This window comes from Ambystoma mexicanum, unplaced genomic scaffold (assembly GCF_040938575.1).
Source record: "Ambystoma mexicanum isolate Mex_15411 unplaced genomic scaffold, UKY_AmexF1_1 Mex_scaf3, whole genome shotgun sequence".
Classification (NCBI taxonomy): domain Eukaryota; kingdom Metazoa; phylum Chordata; class Amphibia; order Caudata; family Ambystomatidae; genus Ambystoma; species Ambystoma mexicanum.
The window spans coordinates 16140642-16164258 of record NW_027182444.1 but is presented as its reverse complement, the minus strand read 5'-3'; positions in this window follow the sequence as shown (position 1 = coordinate 16164258).

Sequence of the window (23617 nt, the reverse complement as noted above, 5' to 3'; positions counted from 1 at the left end):
ATTGGAATGGGATGGACTTGGATATCACATCTCATGTTATAGGTAGGCTCTCAGGTTTGGTATAAGCATTGAGATATCACATCTCATGCTATAGGAAGGGTCTCAGAATTGGAATGGGAAGGAGTTGGATATCACATCTCAAGCTATAGGAAGGGTCTCAGTATTGGAATGGGAAGGACTTGGATATCACATCTCATGCTATAGGAAGGCTCTCAGGTTTGGAAGGGGAAAGAGTTGGATATCTCATTTCATGTTAGAGGTAGGATCTCAGGTTTGGTATTAGAGGCATTGAGATATCACATCTCATGCTATCAGAAGGGTCTCAGGAATGGAATGGGAAGGAGTTAGATATCACATCTCATGCTAAAGGGAGGGTCTCAGGTTTGGAAGGGGAAGGATTTGGATATCACATCTCATGTTATAGGAAGGATCTCAGGTTTGGTATTAGAAGCATTGAGATATCACATCTCATGCTATCGGAAGGATCTCAGGTTTGGTATTAGAAGCATTGAGATATCACATCTCATGCTATCAGAAGAGTCTCAGGATTGGAATAGGAAGGAGTTGGATATCACATTTCATGCTAAAGGGAGGGTCTCAGGTTTGGAAGGGGAAGGATTTGGATATCACATCTCATGTTATCGGAAGGATCTCACGTTTGGTATTAGAAGTATTGAGATATCATATCTCATGCTATAGGAAGGGTCTCAGGATTGGAATGGGAAGGAGTTGGATATCACATCTCATGCTATAGGGAGGGTCTCAGGATTGGAATGGGAAGGACTTAGATATCACATATCATGCTATAGGGAGGGTCTCAGTTTTGATATTAGAAGCATTGAGATATCACATCTCATGCAATCGGAAGTGTCTCAGGATTGGAATGGGAAGGAGCTGGATATCACATCTCATGCTAAAGGAAGGGTCTCAGGTTTGGAACGGGAAGGATTTGGATATCACATCTCATGTTATAGGAAGGGTCTCAGGTTTGGTATAAGCATTGAGATATCACATCTCTGCTATCGGAAGTGTCTCAGGATTGGAATGGGAAGGAGTTGGATATCCCATCTCATGTTATAGGACGGGTCTCAGGTTTGTTATTAGAATCATTGAGATATCATATTGCATGCTGTAGGAAGGGTCTAAGGGTTGGAATGTGAAGGACTTGTATATCACATCTCATGCTATAGATAGGCTCTTAGGTTTGGAAAGGGAAGGAGTTGGATATCACATTTCATGTTAGAGGAAGGATCTCAGGTTTGGTATTAGAAGCATTGAGATATCACATCTCATGCTATAGGAAGGGTCTCAGGATTGGAATGGGAAGCAGTTGGATATCACATCTCATGCTATAGGAAGGGTCTCAGGTTTGGTATAAGCCTTGAGATATCACATCTCATGCTATAGGACGGGTCTCAGGATTGGAATGGAAGGAGTTGGATATCACATCTCATGTTATAGGAAGGATCTCAGGTTTGGTATTAGAAGCATTGAGACATCACATCTCATGCTATAGGAAGGGTCTCAAGGTTGGAATGGGAAGGAGTTGGATATCACATCTCATCCAATAGGAAGGGTCTAAGGATTGGAATGGGATGGACTTGGATATCACATCTCATGTTATAGGTAGGCTCTCAGGTTTGGTATAAGCATTGAGATATCACATCTCATGCTATAGGAAGGGTCTCAGAATTGGAATGGGAAGGAGTTGGATATCACATCTCAAGCTATAGGAAGGGTCTCAGTATTGGAATGGGAAGGACTTGGATATCACATCTCATGCTATAGGAAGGCTCTCAGGTTTGGAAGGGGAAAGAGTTGGATATCTCATTTCATGTTAGAGGTAGGATCTCCGGTTTGGTATTAGAGGCATTGAGATATCACATCTCATGCTATCAGAAGGGTCTCAGGAATGGAATGGGAAGGAGTTAGATATCACATCTCATGCTAAAGGGAGGGTCTCAGGTTTGGAAGGGGAAGGATTTGGATATCACATCTCATGTTATAGGAAGGATCTCAGGTTTGGTATTAGAAGCATTGAGATATCACATCTCATGCTATCGGAAGGATCTCAGGTTTGGTATTAGAAGCATTGAGATATCACATCTCATGCTATCAGAAGAGTCTCAGGATTGGAATAGGAAGGAGTTGGATATCACATTTCATGCTAAAGGGAGGGTCTCAGGTTTGGAAGGGGAAGGATTTGGATATCACATCTCATGTTATCGGAAGGATCTCACGTTTGGTATTAGAAGTATTGAGATATCATATCTCATGCTATAGGAAGGGTCTCAGGATTGGAATGGGAAGGAGTTGGATATCACATCTCATGCTATAGGGAGGGTCTCAGGATTGGAATGGGAAGGACTTAGATATCACATATCATGCTATAGGGAGGGTCTCAGTTTTGATATTAGAAGCATTGAGATATCACATCTCATGCTATCGGAAGTGTCTCAGGATTGGAATGGGAAGGAGCTGGATATCACATCTCATGCTAAAGGAAGGGTCTCAGGTTTGGAACGGGAAGGATTTGGATATCACATCTCATGTTATAGGAAGGGTCTCAGGTTTGGTATAAGCATTGAGATATCACATCTCTGCTATCGGAAGTGTCTCAGGATTGGAATGGGAAGGAGTTGGAAATCCCATCTCATGTTATAGGACGGGTCTCAGGTTTGTTATTAGAATCATTGAGATATCATATTGCATGCTGTAGGAAGGGTCTAAGGGTTGGAATGTGAAGGACTTGGATATCACATCTCATGCTATAGATAGGCTCTTAGGTTTGGAAAGGGAAGGAGTTGGATATCACATTTCATGTTAGAGGAAGGATCTCAGGTTTGGTATTAGAAGCATTGAGATATCACATCTCATGCTATAGGAAGGGTTTCAGGATTGGAATGGGAAGCAGTTAGATATCACATCTCATGCTATAGGAAGGGTCTCAGGTTTGGTATAAGCCTTGAGATATCACATCTCATGCTATAGGACGGGTCTCAGGATTGGAATGGAAGGAGTTGGATATCACATCTCATGTTATAGGAGGATCTCAGGTTTGGTATTAGAAGCATTGAGACATCACATCTCATGCTATAGGAAGGGTCTCAAGGTTGGAATGGGAAGGAGTTGAATATCACATCTCATCCAATAGGAAGGGTCTCAGGTTTGGAATGGGAAGGAATTGGATATCACATCTCATGTTATAGGAAGGATCTCAGGTTTGGTATTAGAAGCATTGAGATATCACATCTCATGCTATAGGAAGGGTCTCAGGATTGGAATGTGAAGGATTTGGATATCACATCTCATGCTAAAGGAAGGGTCTCAGGTTTGGTAGAAGCATTGAGATATCACGTCGCTGCTATCGGAAGGGTCTCAGGATTGGATTGGGAAGGAGTTGGATATCCCTTCTCATGCTATAGGAAGGGTCTCAGGATTTGAATGGCAAGGAGTTGGATATCACATCTCATGCCATAGGAAGGGACTCAGGTTTGGTATAAGCATTGAGATATCACATCTCTGCTATCGGAAGGGTCTCAGGATTGGATTGGGAAGGAGTTGGATATCCCTTCTCATGCTATAGGAAGTGTCTCAGGTTGGAATGGGAAGGAGTTGGATATCACATCTCATGTTATAGGAAGGGTCTCAGGATTGGAATGGGAAGGATTTGGATATCACATCTCTTGCTATAGGAAGGGTCTCAGGATTGGAATGGGTAGGAGTTGGATATTACTTTCTTGCTATAGGAAGGGTCTCATGTTTGGAATGGGAAGGAGTTGGATATCACATATGCTATAGTTAGTGTCTCAGGTTTGGAACGGGAAGGAGTTGGATATCACATCTCATGTTATAGGAAGGGTCTCAGGTTTGGTATAAGCATTGAGATATCACATCTCTGCTATCGGAAGCGGCTCAGGATTGGAATGGGAAGGAGTTGGATATCCCATCTCATGTTATAGGAAGAGTCTCTGGTTTGGTATTAGAATTATTGAGATATCACATCTCATGCTATAGGAAGGGTCTCAGGATTGGAATGGGAAGGAATTGGATATCACATCTCATGCTATAGGAAGGGTCTCAGATTTGGTATAAGCATTGAGATATCACATCTCATGCTAAAGGAAGGGTCTCAGGATTGGAATGGGAAGGAGTTGTATATGACATCTCAGGCCATAGGAAGGTTCTCAGGTTTGGTATAAGCATTGAGATATCACATCTCTGCTATCGGAAAGGTCTCAGGATTGGAATGGGAAGGAGTTGGATATCCCATCTCATGTTATAGGAAGGGTCTCAGGTTTGGTATTAGAAGCATAGAGATATCACATCTCATGCTATAGGAAGGGTCTCAGGATTGGAATGGGAAGGACTTGGATGTCACATCTCATGCTATAGGGAGGGTCTCAAGTTTGATATTAGAAGCATTGAGATAACAAATCTCATGATATCGGAAGGGTCTCAGGATTGGAATGGGAAGGAGTTGGATATCACATCTCATGATAAAGGAAGGGTCTAAGGTTTGGAAGGGGAAGGATTTGGATATCACATCTCATGTTATAGGACGGGTCTCAGGTTTAATATTAGAAGTATTGAGATATCAAGTCTCATGGTATAAGAAGGGTCTCAGAATTGGAATGGGAAGGAGTTGGATATCACACCTCAAGCTATAGGAAGGGTCTCAGGATTGGAATGGGAAGGAGTTTGATATCACATCTCATGCCATAGTATGGGTCTCAGGTTTGGTAGAAGCATTGGGATATCACATCTCATGCTATCGGAAGGGTATCAGTATTGGATTTGGAAGAAGTTGGATATCCCATCTCATTCTATAGGAATGGTCTCAGGTTGGAATGGGAAGGAGTTGGATATCACATTTCATGTTATAGGAAGGGTCTCAGGATTGGAATGCGAAGGACTTGGATATCATATCTCATGCTATAGGACGGGTCTCAGGTTTGTTATTAGAATCATTGAGATATCATATTGCATGCTATAGGAAGGGTCTCAGGATTGGAATGGGAAGCAGTTGGATATCACATCTCATGCTATAGGAAGGGTCTCAGGTTTGGTATAAGCCTTGAGATATCACATCTCATGCTATAGGACGGGTCTCAGGATTGGAATAGAAGGAGTTGGATATCACATCTCATGTTATAGGAAGGATCTCAGGTTTGGTATTAGAAGCATTGAGACATCACATCTCATGCTATAGGAAGGGTCTCAAGGTTGGAATGGGAAGGAGTTGGATATCACATCTCATCCAATAGGAAGGGTCTCAGGTTTGGAATGGGAAGGAATTGGATATCACATCTCATGTTATAGGAAGGATCTCAGGTTTGGTATTAGAAGCACTGAGATATCACATCTCATGCTATAGGAAGGGTCTCAGGATTGGAATGTGAAGGATTTGGATATCACATCTCATGCTAAAGGAAGGGTCTCAGGTTTGGTAGAAGCATTGAGATATCACGTCGCTGCTATCGGAAGGGTCTCAGGATTGGATTGGGAAGGAGTTGGATATCCCTTCTCATGCTATAGGAAGGGTCTCAGCAAGGAGTTGGATATCACATCTCATGCCATAGGAAGGGTCTCAGGTTTGGTATAAGCATTGAGATATCACATCTCTGCTATCGGAAGGGTCTCAGGATTGGATTGGGAAGGAGTTGGATATCCCTTCTCCTGCTATAGGAAGTGTCTCAGGTTGGAATGGGAAGGAGTTGGATATCACATCTCATGTTATAGGAAGGGTCTCAGGATTGGAATGGGAAGGATTTGGATATCACATCTCTTGCTATAGGAAGGGTCTCAGGATTGGAATGGGTAGGAGTTGGATATTACTTTCTTGCTATAGGAAGGGTCTCATGTTTGGAATGGGAAGGAGTTGGATATCACATATGCTATAGTTAGTGTCTCAGGTTTGGAACGGGAAGGAGTTGGATATCACATCTCATGTTATAGGAAGGGTCTCAGGTTTGGTATAAGCATTGAGATATCACATCTCTGCTATCGGAAGCGGCTCAGGATTGGAATGGGAAGGAGTTGGATATCCCATCTCATGTTATAGGAAGAGTCTCTGGTTTGGTATTAGAATTATTGAGATATCACATCGCATGCTGTAGGAAGGGTCTAAGGATTGGAATGGGATAGACTTGGATATCACATCTCATGTTATAGGTAGGCTCTCAGGTTTGGTATAAGCATTGAGATATCACATCTCATGCTATAGGAAGGGTCTCAGGATTGGAATGGGAAGGAATTGGATATCACATCTCATGCTATAGGAAGGGTCTCAGATTTGGTATAAGCATTGAGATATCACATCTCATGCTAAAGGAAGGGTCTCAGGATTGGAATGGGAAGGAGTTGTATATGACATCTCAGGCCATAGGAAGGTTCTCAGGTTTGGTATAAGCATTGAGATATCACATCTCTGCTATCGGAAAGGTCTCAGGATTGGAATGGGAAGGAGTTGGATATCCCATCTCATGTTATAGGAAGGGTCTCAGGTTTGGTATTAGAAGCATAGAGATATCACATCTCATGCTATAGGAAGGGTCTCAGGATTGGAATGGGAAGGACTTGGATGTCACATCTCATGCTATAGGGAGGGTCTCAAGTTTGATATTAGAAGCATTGAGATAACAAATCTCATGATATCGGAAGGGTCTCAGGATTGGAATGGGAAGGAGTTGGATATCACATCTCATGATAAAGGAAGGGTCTAAGGTTTGGAAGGGGAAGGATTTGGATATCACATCTCATGTTATAGGACGGGTCTCAGGTTTAATATTAGAAGCATTGAGATATCAAGTCTCATGGTATAAGAAGGGTCTCAGAATTGGAATGGGAAGGAGTTGGATATCACACCTCAAGCTATAGGAAGGGTCTCAGGATTGGAATGGGAAGGAGTTTGATATCACATCTCATGCCATAGTATGGGTCTCAGGTTTGGTAGAAGCATTGGGATATCACATCTCATGCTATCGGAAGGGTATCAGTATTGGATTTGGAAGAAGTTGGATATCCCATCTCATGCTATAGGAAGGGTCTCAGGTTGGAATGGGAAGGAGTTGGATATCACATTTCATGTTATAGGAAGGGTCTCAGGATTGGAATGGGAAGGACTTGGATATCATATCTCATGCTATAGGACGGGTCTCAGGTTTGTTATTAGAATCATTGAGATATCATATTGCATGCTGTAGGAAGGGTTAAGGATTGGAATGGGAAGGACCTGGATATCACATCTCATGCTATAGAACGGCTCTCAGGTTTGGAAAGGGAAGGAGTTGGATATCACATCTCATGTTATAGGATGGATCTCAGGTTTGGTATTAGAAGTATTGAGATATCACATCTCATGTTATCGGAAGGATCTCAGGTTTGGTATTAGAAGTATTGAGATATCACATCTCATGCTATAGGAAGGGTTTCAGGATTGGAATGGGAAGGAGTTGGATATCACATCTCATGCTAAAGGAAGGGTCTCAGGTTTGGTAGAAGCATTGAGATATCACATCTCATGCTATAGGAAGGGTCTCAGGATTGGAATGGGAAGGACTTAGATATCACATATCATGCTATAGGGAGGGTCTCAGTTTTGATATTAGAAGCATTGAGATATCACATCTCATGCTATCGGAAGTGTCTCAGGATTGGAATGGGAAGGAGCTGGATATCACATCTCATGCTAAAGGAAGGGTGTCAGGTTTGGAACGGGAAGGAGTTGGATATCACATCTCATGTTATAGGAAGGGTCTCATGTTTGGTATAAACATTGAGATATCACATCTCTGCTATCGGAAGTGTCTCAGGATTGGAATGGGAAGGAGTTGGATATCCCATCTCATGTTATAGGACGGGTCTCAGGTTTGTTATTAGAATCATTGAGATATCATATTGCATGCTGTAGGAAGGGTCTAAGGGTTGGAATGTGAAGGACTTGGATATCACATCTCATGCTATAGATAGGCTCTTAGGTTTGGAAAGGGAAGGAGTTGGATCTCACATTTCATGTTAGAGGAAGGATCTCAGGTTTGGTATTAGAAGCATTGAGATATCACATCTCATGCTATAGGAAGTGTCTCAGGATTGGAATGGGAAGGAGTTGGATATCACATCTCATGCTATAGGAAGGGTCTCAGGTTTGGTATAAGCATTGAGATATCACATCTCATGCTATAGGAAGGGTCTCAGGATTGGTATAAGCATTGAGATATCACATCTCATGCTATAGGAAGGGTCTCAGGATTGGAATGGGAAGGAGTTGAATATGACATCTCATGCCGTAGGAAGGGTCTCAGGTTTGGTATAAACATTGAGATATCACATCTCTGCTATCAAAAGGGTCTCAGGATTGGAATGGGAAGGAGTTGGATATCCCATCTCATGTTATAGGAAGAGTCTCAGGTTTGGTATTAGAAGCATTGAGATATCACATCTCATGCTATAGGAAGTGTCTCAGGATTGGAATGGGAAGGAGTTGGATATCACATCTCATGTTATAGGAAGGGTCTCAGGATTGGAATGGGAAGGATTTGGATATCACATCTCTTGCTATAGGAAGGGTCTCAGGATTGGAATGGGTAGGAGTTGGATATTACTTTCTTGCTATAGGAAGGGTCTCATGTTTGGAATGGGAAGGAGTTGGATATCACATATGCTATAGTTAGTGTCTCAGGTTTGGAACGGGAAGGAGTTGGATATCACATCTCATGTTATAGGAAGGGTCTCAGGTTTGGTATAAGCATTGAGATATCACATCTCTGCTATCGGAAGCGGCTCAGGATTGGAATGGGAAGGAGTTGGATATCCCATCTCATGTTATAGGAAGAGTCTCTGGTTTGGTATTAGAATCATTGAGATATCACATCGCATGCTGTAGGAAGGGTCTAAGGATTGGAATGGGATGGACTTGGATATCACATCTCATGTTATAGGTAGGCTCTCAGGTTTGGTATAAGCATTGAGATATCACATCTCATGCTATAGGAAGGGTCTCAGGATTGGAATGGGAAGGAATTGGATATCACATCTCATGCTATAGGAAGGGTCTCAGATTTGGTATAAGCATTGAGATATCACATCTCATGCTAAAGGAAGGGTCTCAGGATTAGAATGGGAAGGAGTTGGATATCCCATCTCATGTTATAGGAAGGGTCTCAGGTTTGGTATTAGAAGCATAGAAATATCACATCTCATGCTATAGGAAGGGTCTCAGGATTGGAATGGGAAGGACTTGGATGTCACATCTCATACTATAGGGAGGGTCTCAAGTTTGATATTAGAAGCATTGAGATAACAAATCTCATGATATCGGAAGGGTCTCAGGATTGGAATGGGAAGGAGTTGGATATCACATCTCATGATAAAGGAAGGGTCTAAGGTTTGGAAGGGGAAGGATTTGGATATCACATCTCATGTTATAGGACGGGTCTCAGGTTTAATATTAGAAGCATTGAGATATCAAGTCTCATGGTATAAGAAGGGTCTCAGAATTGGAATGGGAAGGAGTTGGATATCACACCTCAAGCTATAGGAAGGGTCTCAGGATTGGAATGGGAAGGAGTTTGATATCACATCTCATGCCATAGTATGGGTCTCAGGTTTGGTAGAAGCATTGGGATATCACATCTCATGCTATCGGAAGGGTATCAGTATTGGATTTGGAAGAAGTTGGATATCCCATCTCATGCTATAGGAAGGGTCTCAGGTTGGAATAGGAAGGAGTTGGATATCACATTTCATGTTATAGGAAGGGTCTCAGGATTGGAATGGGAAGGACTTGGATATCATATCTCATGCTATAGGACGGGTCTCAGGTTTGTTATTAGAATCATTGAGATATCATATTGCATGCTGTAGGAAGGGTCTAAGGATTGGAATGGGAAGGACCTGGATATCACATCTCATGCTATAGAACGGCTCTCAGGTTTGGAAAGGGAAGGAGTTGGATATCACATCTCATGTTATAGGATGGATCTCAGGTTTGGTATTAGAAGTATTGAGATATCACATCTCATGCTATAGGAAGGGTCTCAGGATTGGAATGGGAAGGAGTTGGATATTACATCTCATGCTAAAGGAAGGGTCTCAGGTTTGGTAGAAGCATTGAGATATCACATCTCATGCTATAGGAAGGGTCTCAGGATTGGAATGGGAAGGACTTAGATATCACATATCATGCTATAGGGAGGGTCTCAGTTTTGATATTAGAAGCATTGAGATATCACATCTCATGCTATCGGAAGTGTCTCAGGATTGGAATGGGAAGGAGCTGGATATCACATCTCATGCTAAAGGAAGGGTCTCAGGTTTGGAACGGGAAGGAGTTGGATATCACATCTCATGTTATAGGAAGGGTCTCAGGTTTGGTATAAACATTGAGATATCACATCTCTGCTATCGGAAGTGTCTCAGGATTGGAATGGGAAGGAGTTGGATATCCCATCTCATGTTATAGGACGGGTCTCAGGTTTGTTATTAGAATCATTGAGATATCATATTGCATGCTGTAGGAAGGGTCTAAGGGTTGGAATGTGAAGGACTTGGATATCACATCTCATGCTATAGATAGGCTCTTAGGTTTGGAAAGGGAAGGAGTTGGATCTCACATTTCATGTTAGAGGAAGGATCTCAGGTTTGGTATTAGAAGCATTGAGATATCACATCTCATGCTATAGGAAGGGTCTCATGATTGGAATGGGAAGGAGTTGGATATCACATCTCATGCTATAGGAAGGGTCTCAGGTTTGGTATAAGCATTGAGATATCACATCTCATGCTATAGGAAGGGTCTCAGGATTGGAATGGAAGGAGTTGGATATCACATCTCATGTTACAGGAAGGATCTCAGGTTTGGTATTAGAAGCATTGAGACATCACATCTCATGCTATAGGAAGGGTCTCAGGATTGGAATGGGAAGGAGTTGGATATCAAATCTCATGCTATAGGAAGGGTCTCAGGATTGGAATGGGAAGGAGTTGAATATGACATCTCATGCCGTAGGAAGGGTCTCAGGTTTGGTATAAACATTGAGATATCACATCTCTGCTATCAAAAGGGTCTCAGGATTGGAATGGGAAGGAGTTGGATATCCCATCTCATGTTATAGGAAGAGTCTCAGGTTTGGTATTAGAAGCATTGAGATATCACATCTCATGCTATAAGAAGTGTCTCAGGATTGGAATGGGAAGGACTTGGATATCACATCTCATGCTATAGGTAGGGTCTCAAGTTTGACATTAGAAGCATTGAGATATCACATCTCATGCTATAGGAAGGGTCTGAGGATTGGAATGGGAATGAGTTGGATATCACATCTCCTGCTATGGGAAGGGTCTCAGGTTTGGTATAAGCAGTGAGATATCACATCTCATGCTATAGGAAGTGTCTCAGGATTGGAATGGGAAGGAGTTGGATATCACATCTCATGTTATAGGAAGGATCTCAGGTTTGGTATAAGCATTGAGATATCACATCTCTGCTATCGGAAGGGTCTCAAGATTGGAATGGGAAGGAGTTGGATATTCCCATCTCATGTTATAGGAAGGGTCTCAGGTTTGGTATTAGAAGCATTGAGATATCATATTGCATGCTGTAGGAAGGGTCTAAGGGTTGGAATGTGAAGGACTTGGATATCACATCTCATGCTATAGATAGGCTCTTAGGTTTGGAAAGGGAAGGAGTTGGATATCACATTTCATGTTAGAGGAAGGATCTCAGGTTTGGTATTAGAAGCATTGAGATATCACATCTCATGCTATAGGAAGGGTCTCAGGATTGGAATGGGAAGCAGTTGGATATCACATCTCATGCTATAGGAAGGGTCTCAGGTTTGGTATAAGCATTGAGATATCACATCTCATGCTATAGGACGGGTCTCAGGATTCGAATGGAAGGAGTTGGATATCACATCTCATGTTATAGGAAGGATCTCAGGTTTGGTATTAGAAGCATTGAGACATCACATCTCATGCTATAGGAAGGGTCTCAGGGTTGGAATGGGAAGGAGTTGGATATCACATCTCATCCAATAGGAAGGGTCTCAGGTTTGGAATGGGAAGGAATTGGATATCACATCTCATGTTATAGGAAGGATCTCAGGTTTGGTATTAGAAGCATTGAGATATCACATCTCATGCTATAGGAAGGGTCTCAGGATTGGAATGTGAAGGATTTGGATATCACATCTCATGCTAAAGGAAGGGTCTCAGGTTTGGTAGAAGCATTGAGATATCACGTCGCTGCTATCGGAAGGGTCTCAGGATTGGATTGGGAAGGAGTTGGATATCCCTTCTCATGCTATAGGAAGGGTCTCAGGATTTGAATGGCAAGGAGTTGGATATCACATCTCATGCCATAGGAAGGGTCTCAGGTTTGGTATAAGCATTGAGATATCACATCTCTGCTATCGGAAGGGTCTCAGGATTGGATTGGGAAGGAGTTGGATATCCCTTCTCATGCTATAGGAAGTGTCTCAGGTTGGAATGGGAAGGAGTTGGATATCACATCTCATGTTATAGGAAGGGTCTCAGGATTGGAATGGGAAGGATTTGGATATCACATCTCTTGCTATAGGAAGGGTCTCAGGATTGGAATGGGTAGGAGTTGGATATTACTTTCTTGCTATAGGAAGGGTCTCATGTTTGGAATGGGAAGGAGTTGGATATCACATATGCTATAGTTAGTGTCTCAGGTTTGGAACGGGAAGGAGTTGGATATCACATCTCATGTTATAGGAAGGGTCTCAGGTTTGGTATAAGCATTGAGATATCACATCTCTGCTATCGGAAGCGGCTCAGGATTGGAATGGGAAGGAGTTGGATATCCCATCTCATGTTATAGGAAGAGTCTCTGGTTTGGTATTAGAATCATTGAGATATCACATCGCATGCTGTAGGAAGGGTCTAAGGATTGGAATGGGATGGACTTGGATATCACATCTCATGTTATAGGTAGGCTCTCAGGTTTGGTATAAGCATTGAGATATCACATCTCATGCTATAGGAAGGGTCACAGGATTGGAATGGGAAGGAATTGGATATCACATCTCAGGCTATAGGAAGGGTCTCAGGATTGGAATGGGAAGGAGTTGGATATCACATCTCATGCTATAGGAAGGGTCTCAGGTTTGGTATAAGCATTGATATATCACATCTCATGCTATAGGAAGGGTCTCAGGATTGGAATGGAAGGAGTTGGATATCACATCTCATGTTATAGGAAGGATCTCAGGTTTGGTATTAGAAGCATTGAGACATCACATCTCATGCTATAGGAAGGGTCTCAGGATTGGAATGGGAAGGAGTTGGATATCAAATCTCATGCTATAGGAAGTGTCTCAGGTTGGAATGGGAAGGAGTTGGATATCACATCCCATGTTATAGGAAGGGTCTCAGGATTGGAATGGGAAGGATTTGGATATCACATCTCTTGCTATAGGAAGGGTCTCAGGATTGGAATGGGTAGGAGTTGGATATTACTTTCTTGCTATAGGAAGGGTCTCATGTTTGGAATGGGAAGGAGTTGGATAACACATATGCTATAGTTAGTGTCTCAGGTTTGGAACGGGAAGGAGTTGGATATCACATCTCATGTTATAGGAAGGGTCTCAGGTTTGGTATAAGCATTGAGATATCACATCTCTGCTATCGGAAGCGGCTCAGGATTGGAATGGGAAGGAGTTGGATATCCCATCTCATGTTATAGGAAGAGTCTCTGGTTTGGTATTAGAATCATTGAGATATCACATCGCATGCTGTAGGAAGGGTCTAAGGATTGGAATGGGATGGACTTGGATATCACATCTCATGTAATAGGTAGGCTCTCAGGTTTGGTATAAGCATTGAGATATCACATCTCATGCTATAGGAAGGGTCTCAGGATTGGAATGGGAAGGAATTGGATATCACATCTCAGGCTATAGGAAGGGTCTCAGGATTGGAATGGGAAGGAGTTGGATATCACATCTCATGCTATAGGAAGGGTCTCAGGTTTGGTATAAGCATTGATATATCACATCTCATGCTATAGGAAGGGTCTCAGGATTGGAATGGAAGGAGTTGGATATCACATCTCATGTTATAGGAAGGATCTCAGGTTTGGTATTAGAAGCATTGAGACATCACATCTCATGCTATAGGAAGGGTCTCAGGATTGGAATGGGAAGGAGTTGGATATCAAATCTCATGCTATAGGAAGGGTCTCAGGATTGGAATGGGAAGGAGTTGAATATGACATCTCATGCCGTAGGAAGGGTCTCAGGTTTGGTATAAACATTGAGATATCACATCTCTGCTATCAAAAGGGTCTCAGGATTGGAATTGGAAGGAGTTGGATATCCCATCTCATGTTATAGGAAGAGTCTCAGGTTTGGTATTAGAAGCATTGAGATATCACATCTCATGCTATAGGAAGTGTCTCAGGATTGGAATGGGAAGGACTTGGATATCACATCTCATGCTATAGGTAGGGTCTCAAGTTTGACATTAGAAGCATTGAGATATCACATCTCATGCTATAGGAAGGGTCTGAGGATTGGAATGGGAAGGAGTTGGATATCACATCTGCTATGGGAAGGGTCTCAGGTTTGGTATAAGCAGTGAGATATCACATCTCATGCTATAGGAAGTGTCTCAGGATTGGAATGGGAAGGAGTTGGATATCACATCTCATGTTATAGGAAGGATCTCAGGTGTGGTATAAGCATTGAGATATCACATCTCTGCTATCGGAAGGGTCTGAAGATTGGAATGGGAAGGAGTTGGATATTCCCATCTCATGTTATAGGAAGGGTCTCAGGTTTGGTATTAGAAGCATTGAGATATCACATCTCATGCTATAGGAAGGGTCTCAGGATTGGAATGGGAAGGACTTGGATATCACATCTCATGCTATAGGGAGGGTCTCAAGTTTGATATTAGAAGCTTTGAGATATCACAACTCATGATATCGGAAGGGTCTCAGGATTGGAATGGTAAGGAGTTGGATATCACATCTCATGATAAAGGAAGGGTCTAAGGTTTGGAAGGGGAAGGATTTGGATATCACATCTCATGTTATATTACGGGTCTCAGGTTTGGTATTAGAAGCATTGAGATATCAAGTCTCATAGTATAGGAAGGGTCTCAGAATTGGAATGGGAAGGAGTTGGATATCCCATCTCATGTTATAGGAAGAGTCTCTGGTTTGGTATTAGAATCATTGAGATATCACATCGCATGCTGTAGGAAGGGTCTAAGGATTGGAATGGGATGGACTTGGATATCACATCTCATGCTATAGGTAGGCTCTAAGGTTTGGTATAAGCATTGAGATATCACATCTCATGCTATAGGAAGGGTCTCAGAATTGGAATGGGAAGGAGTTGGATATCACATCTCAAGCTATAGGAAGGGTCTCAGTATTGGAATGGGAAGGACTTGGATATCACATCTCATGCTATAGGAAGGCTCTCAGGTTTGGAAGGGGAAAGAGTTGGATATCTCATTTCATGTTAGAGGTAGGATCTCAGGTTTGGTATTAGAGGCATTGAGATATCACATCTCATGCTATCAGAAGGGTCTCAGGAATGGAATGGGAAGGAGTTAGATATCACATCTCATGCTAAAGGGAGGGTCTCAGGTTTGGAAGGGGAAGGATTTGGATATCACATCTCATGTTATAGGAAGGATCTCAGGTTTGGTATTAGAAGCATTGAGATATCACATCTCATGCTATCGGAAGGATCTCAGGTTTGGTATTAGAAGCATTGAGATATCACATCTCATGCTATCAGAAGAGTCTCAGGATTGGAATAGGAAGGAGTTGGATATCACATTTCATGCTAAAGGGAGGGTCTCAGGTTTGGAGGGGGAAGGATGCGGATATCACATCTCATGTTATCGGAAGGATCTCACGTTTGGTATTAGAAGTATTGAGATATCATTTCTCATGCTATAGGAAGGGTCTCAGGATTGGAATGGGAAGGAGTTGGATATCACATCTCATGCTATAGGGAGGGTCTCAGGATTGGAATGGGAAGGACTTAGATATCACATATCATGCTATAGGGAGGGTCTCAGTTTTGATATTAGAAGCATTGAGATATCACATCTCATGCTATCGGAAGTGTCTAAGGATTGGAATGGGAAGGAGCTGGATATCACATCTCATGCTAAAGGAAGGGTCTCAGGTTTGGAACGGGAAGGATTTGGATATCACATCTCATGTTATAGGAAGGGTCTCAGGTTTGGTATAAGCATTGAGATATCACATCTCTGCTATCGGAAGTGTCTCAGGATTGGAATGGGAAGGAGTTGGATATCCCATCTCATGTTATAGGACGGGTCTCAGGTTTGTTATTAGAATCATTGAGATATCATATTGCATGCTGTAGGAAGGGTCTAAGGGTTGGAATGTGAAGGACTTGGATATCACATCTCATGCTATAGATAGGCTCTTAGGTTTGGAAAGGGAAGGAGTTGGATATCACATTTCATGTTAGAGGAAGGATCTCAGGTTTGGTATTAGAAGCATTGAGATATCACATCTCATGCTATAGGAAGGGTCTCAGGATTGGAATGGGAAGCAGTTGGATATCACATCTCATGCTATAGGAAGGGTCTCAGGTTTGGTATAAGCATTGAGATATCACATCTCATGCTATAGGACGGGTCTCAGGATTGGAATGGAAGGAGTTGGATATCACATCTCATGTTATAGGAAGGATCTCAGGTTTGGTATTAGAAGCATTGAGACATCACATCTCATGCTATAGGAAGGGTCTCAGGGTTGGAATGGGAAGGAGTTGGATATCACATCTCATCCAATAGGAAGGGTCTCAGGTTTGGAATGGGAAGGTATTGGATATCACATCTCATGTTATAGGAAGGATCTCAGGTTTGGTATTAGAAGCATTGAGATATCACATCTCATGCTATAGGAAGGGTCTCAGGATTGGAATGTGAAGGTTTTGGATATCACATCTCATGCTAAAGGAAGGGTCTCAGGTTTGGTAGAAGCATTGAGATATCACGTCGCTGCTATCGGAAGGGTCTCAGGATTGGATTGGGAAGGAGTTGGATATCCCTTCTCATGCTATAGGAAGGGTCTCAGGATTTGAATGGCAAGGAGTTGGATATCACATCTCATGCCATAGGAAGGGTCTCAGGTTTGGTATAAGCATTGAGATATCACATCTCTGCTATCGGAAGGGTCTCAGGATTGGATTGGGAAGGAGTTGGATATCCCTTCTCATGCTATAGGAAGTGTCTCAGGTTGGAATGGGAAGGAGTTGGATATCACATCTCATGTTATAGGAAGGGTCTCAGGATTGGAATGGAAAGGATTTGGATATCACATCTCTTGCTATAGGAAGGGTCTCAGGATTGGAATGGGTAGGAGTTGGATATTACTTTCTTGCTATAGGAAGGGTCTCATGTTTGGAATGGGAAGGAGTTGGATATCACATATGCTATAGTTAGTGTCTCAGGTTTGGAACGGGAAGGAGTTGGATATCACATCTCATGTTATAGGAAGGGTCTCAGGTTTGGTATAAGCATTGAGATATCACATCTCTGCTATCGGAAGCGGCTCAGGATTGGAATGGGAAGGAGTTGGATATCCCATCTCATGTTATAGGAAGAGTCTCTGGTTTGGTATTAGAATCATTGAGATATCACATAGCATGCTGTAGGAAGGGTCTAAGGATTGGAATGGGATGGACTTGGATATCACATCTCATGTTATAGGTAGGCTCTCAGGTTTGCTATAAGCATTGAGATATCACATCTCATGCTATAGGAAGGGTCACAGGATTGGAATGGGAAGGAATTGGATATCACATCTCATGCTATAGGAAGGGTCTCAGATTTGGTATAAGCATTGAGATATCACATCTCATGCTAAAGGAAGGGTCTCAGGATTGGAATGGGAAGGAGTTGTATATGACATCTCAGGCCATAGGAAGGTTCTCAGGTTTGGTATAAGCATTGAGATATCACATCTCTGCTATCGGAAAGGTCTCAGGATTGGAATGGGAAGGAGTTGGATATCCCATCTCATGTTATAGGAAGGGTCTCAGGTTTGGTATTAGAAGCATTGAGATATCACATCTCATGCTATAGGAAGGGTCTCAGGATTGGAATGGGAAGCAGTTGGATATCACATCTCATGCTATAGGAAGGGTCTCAGGTTTGGTATAAGCATTGAGATATCACATCTCATGCTATAGGACGGGTCTCAGGATTGGAATGGAAGGAGTTGGATATCACATCTCATGTTATAGGAAGGATCTCAGGTTTGGTATTAGAAGCATTGAGACATCACATCTCATGCTATAGGAAGGGTCTCAGGGTTGGAATGGGAAGGAATTGGATATCACATCTCATGTTATAGGAAGGATCTCAGGTTTGGTATTAGAAGCATTGAGATATCACATCTCATGCTATAGGAAGGGTCTCAGGATTGGAATGTGAAGGATTTGGATATCACATCTCATGCTAAAGGAAGGGTCTCAGGTTTGGTAGAAGCATTGAGATATCACGTCGCTGCTATCGGAAGGGTCTCAGGATTGGATTGGGAAGGAGTTGGATATCCCTTCTCATGCTATAGGAAGGGTCTCAGGATTTGAATGGCAAGGAGTTGGATATCACATCTCATGCCATAGGAAGGGTCTCAGGTTTGGTATAAGCATTGAGATATCACATCTCTGCTATCGGAAGGGTCTCAGGATTGGATTGGGAAGGAGTTGGATATCCCTTCTCATGCTATAGGAAGTGTCTCAGGTTGGAATGGGAAGGAGTTGGATATCACATCTCATGTTATAGGAAGGGTCTCAGGATTGGAATGGAAAGGATTTGGATATCACATCTCTTGCTATAGGAAGGGTCTCAGGATTGGAATGGGTAGGAGTTGGATATTACTTTCTTGCTATAGGAAGGGTCTCATGTTTGGAATGGGAAGGAGTTGGATATCACATATGCTATAGTTAGTGTCTCAGGTTTGGAACGGGAAGGAGTTGGATATCACATCTCATGTTATAGGAAGGGTCTCAGGTTTGGTATAAGCATTGAGATATCACATCTCTGCTATCGGAAGCGGCTCAGGATTGGAATGGGAAGGAGTTGGATATCCCATCTCATGTTATAGGAAGAGTCTCTGGTTTGGTATTAGAATCATTGAGATATCACATAGCATGCTGTAGGAAGTGTCTAAGGATTGGAATGGGATGGACTTGGATATCACATCTCATGTTATAGGTAGGCTCTCAGGTTTGCTATAAGCATTGAGATATCACATCTCATGCTATAGGAAGGGTCACAGGATTGGAATGGGAAGGAATTGGATATCACATCTCATGCTATAGGAAGGGTCTCAGATTTGGTATAAGCATTGAGATATCACATCTCATGCTAAAGGAAGGGTCTCAGGATTGGAATGGGAAGGAGTTGTATATGACATCTCAGGCCATAGGAAGGTTCTCAGGTTTGGTATAAGCATTGAGATATCACATCTCTGCTATCGGAAAGGTCTCAGGATTGGAATGGGAAGGAGTTGGATATCCCATCTCATGTTATAGGAAGGGTCTCAGGTTTGGTATTAGAAGCATAGAGATATCACATCTCATGCTATAGGAAGGGTCTCAGGATTGGAATGGGAAGGACTTGGATGTCACATCTCATGCTATAGGTAGGGTCTCAAGTTTGATATTAGAAGCATTGAGATAACAAATCTCATGATATCGGAAGGGTCTCAGGATTGGAATGGGAAGGAGTTGGATATCACATCTCATGATAAAGGAAGGGTCTAAGGTTTGGAAGGGGAAGGATTTGGATATCACATCTCATGTTATAGGACGGGTCTCAGGTTTAATATTAGAAGCATTGAGATATCAAGTCTCATGGTATAAGAAGGGTCTCAGAATTGAAATGGGAAGGAGTTGGATATCACACCTCAAGCTATAGGAAGGGTCTCAGGATTGGAATGGGAAGGAGTTTGATATCACATCTCATGCCATAGTATGGGTCTCAGGTTTGGTAGAAGCATTGGGATATCACATCTCATGCTATCGGAAGGGTATCAGTATTGGATTTGGAAGAAGTTGGATATCCCATCTCATGCTATAGGAAGGGTCTCAGGTTGGAATGGGAAGGAGTTGGATATCACATTTCGTGTTATAGGAAGGGTCTCAGGATTGGAATGGGAAGGACTTGGATATCATATCTCATGCTATAGGACGGGTCTCAGGTTTGTTATTAGAATCATTGAGATATCATATTGCATGCTGTAGGAAGGGTCTAAGGATTGGAATGGGAAGGACCTGGTTATCACATCTCATGCTATAGAACGGCTCTCAGGTTTGGAAAGGGAAGGAGTTGGATATCACTTCTCATGTTATAGGATGGATCTCAGGTTTGGTATTAGAAGTATTGAGATATCACATCTCATGTTATCGGAAGGATCTCAGGTTTGGTATTAGAAGTATTGAGATATCACATCTCATGCTATAGGAAGGGTCTCAGGATTGGAATGGGAAGGAGTTGGATATCACATCTCATGCTAAAGGAAGGGTCTCAGGTTTGGTAGAAGCATTGAGATATCACATCTCATGCTATAGGAAGGGTCTCAGGATTGGAATGGGAAGGACTTAGATATCACATATCATGCTATAGGGAGGGTCTCAGTTTTGATATTAGAAGCATTGAGATATCACATCTCATGCTATCGGAAGTGTCTCAGGATTGGAATGGGAAGGAGCTGGATATCACATCTCATGCTAAAGGAAGGGTCTCAGGTTTGGAACGGGAAGGAGTTGGATATCACATCTCATGTTATAGGAAGGGTCTCAGGTTTGGTATAAACATTGAGATATCACATCTCTGCTATCGGAAGTGTCTCAGGATTGGAATGGGAAGGAGTTGGATATCCCATCTCATGTTATAGGACGGGTCTCAGGTTTGTTATTGGAATCATTGAGATATCATATTGCATGCTGTAGGAAGGGTCTAAGGGTTGGAATGTGAAGGACTTGGATATCACATCTCATGCTATAGATAGGCTCTTAGGTTTGGAAAGGGAAGGAGTTGGATCTCACATTTCATGTTAGAGGAAGGATCTCAGGTTTGGTATTAGAAGCATTGAGATATCACATCTCATGCTATAGGAAGGGTTTCAGGATTGGAATGGGAAGGAGTTGGATATCACGACTCATGCTATAGGAAGGGTCTCAGGTTTGGTATAAGCATTGAGATATCACATCTCATGCTATAGGAAGGGTCTCAGGATTGGAATGGAAGGAGTTGGATATCAGATCTCATGTTATAGGAAGGATCTCAGGTTTGGTATTAGAAGCATTGAGACATCACATCTCATGCTATAGGAAGGGTCTCAGGATTGGAATGGGAAGGAGTTGGATATCAAATCTCATGCTATAGGAAGGGTCTCAGGATTGGAATGGGAAGGAGTTGAATATGACATCTCATGCCGTAGGAAGGGTCTCAGGTTTGGTATAAACATTGAGATATCACATCTCTGCTATCGGAAGTGTCTCAGGATTGGAATGGGAAGGAGCTGGATATCACATCTCATGCTAAAGGAAGGGTCTCAGGTTTGGAACGGGAAGGAGTTGGATATCACATCTCATGTTATAGGAAGGGTCTCAGGTTTGGTATAAACATTGAGATATCACATCTCTGCTATCGGAAGTGTCTCAGGATTGGAATGGGAAGGAGTTGGATATCCCATCTCATGTTATAGGACGGGTCTCAGGTTTGTTATTGGAATCATTGAGATATCATATTGCATGCTGTAGGAAGGGTCTAAGGGTTGGAATGTGAAGGACTTGGATATCACATCTCATGCTATAGATAGGCTCTTAGGTTTGGAAAGGGAAGGAGTTGGATCTCACATTTCATGTTAGAGGAAGGATCTCAGGTTTGGTATTAGAAGCATTGAGATATCACATCTCATGCTATAGGAAGGGTCTCAGGATTGGAATGGGAAGGAGTTGGATATCACATCTCATGCTATAGGAAGGGTCTCAGGTTTGGTATAAGCATTGAGATATCACATCTCATGCTATAGGAAGGGTCTCAGGATTGGAATGGAAGGAGTTGGATATCAGATCTCATGTTATAGGAAGGATCTCAGGTTTGGTATTAGAAGCATTGAGACATCACATCTCATGCTATAGGAAGGGTCTCAGGATTGGAATGGGAAGGAGTTGGATATCAAATCTCATGCTATAGGAAGGGTCTCAGGATTGGAATGGGAAGGAGTTGAATATGACATCTCATGCCGTAGGAAGGGTCTCAGGTTTGGTATAAACATTGAGATATCACATCTCTGCTATCAAAAGGGTCTCAGGATTGGAATGGGAAGGAGTTGGATATCAGATCTCATGTTATAGGACGGGTCTCAGGTTTAATATTAGAAGTATTGAGATATCAAGTCTCATGGTATAAGAAGGGTCTCAGAATTGGAATGGGAAGGAGTTGGATATCACACCTCAAGCTATAGGAAGGGTCTCAGGATTGGAATGGGAAGGAGTTTGATATCACATCTCATGCCATAGTATGGGTCTCAGGTTTGGTAGAAGCATTGGGATATCACATCTCATGCTATCGGAAGGGTATCAGTATTGGATTTGGAAGAAGTTGGATATCCCATCTCATTCTATAGGAATGGTCTCAGGTTGGAATGGGAAGGAGTTGGATATCACATTTCATGTTATAGGAAGGGTCTCAGGATTGGAATGCGAAGGACTTGGATATCATATCTCATGCTATAGGACGGGTCTCAGGTTTGTTATTAGAATCATTGAGATATCATATTGCATGCTATAGGAAGGGTCTCAGGATTGGAATGGGAAGCAGTTGGATATCACATCTCATGCTATAGGAAGGGTCTCAGGTTTGGTATAAGCCTTGAGATATCACATCTCATGCTATAGGACGGGTCTCAGGATTGGAATAGAAGGAGTTGGATATCACATCTCATGTTATAGGAAGGATCTCAGGTTTGGTATTAGAAGCATTGAGACATCACATCTCATGCTATAGGAAGGGTCTCAAGGTTGGAATGGGAAGGAGTTGGATATCACATCTCATCCAATAGGAAGGGTCTCAGGTTTGGAATGGGAAGGAATTGGATATCACATCTCATGTTATAGGAAGGATCTCAGGTTTGGTATTAGAAGCACTGAGATATCACATCTCATGCTATAGGAAGGGTCTCAGGATTGGAATGTGAAGGATTTGGATATCACATCTCATGCTAAAGGAAGGGTCTCAGGTTTGGTAGAAGCATTGAGATATCACGTCGCTGCTATCGGAAGGGTCTCAGGATTGGATTGGGAAGGAGTTGGATATCCCTTCTCATGCTATAGGAAGGGTCTCAGCAAGGAGTTGGATATCACATCTCATGCCATAGGAAGGGTCTCAGGTTTGGTATAAGCATTGAGATATCACATCTCTGCTATCGGAAGGGTCTCAGGATTGGATTGGGAAGGAGTTGGATATCCCTTCTCATGCTATAGGAAGTGTCTCAGGTTGGAATGGGAAGGAGTTGGATATCACATCTCATGTTATAGGAAGGGTCTCAGGATTGGAATGGGAAGGATTTGGATATCACATC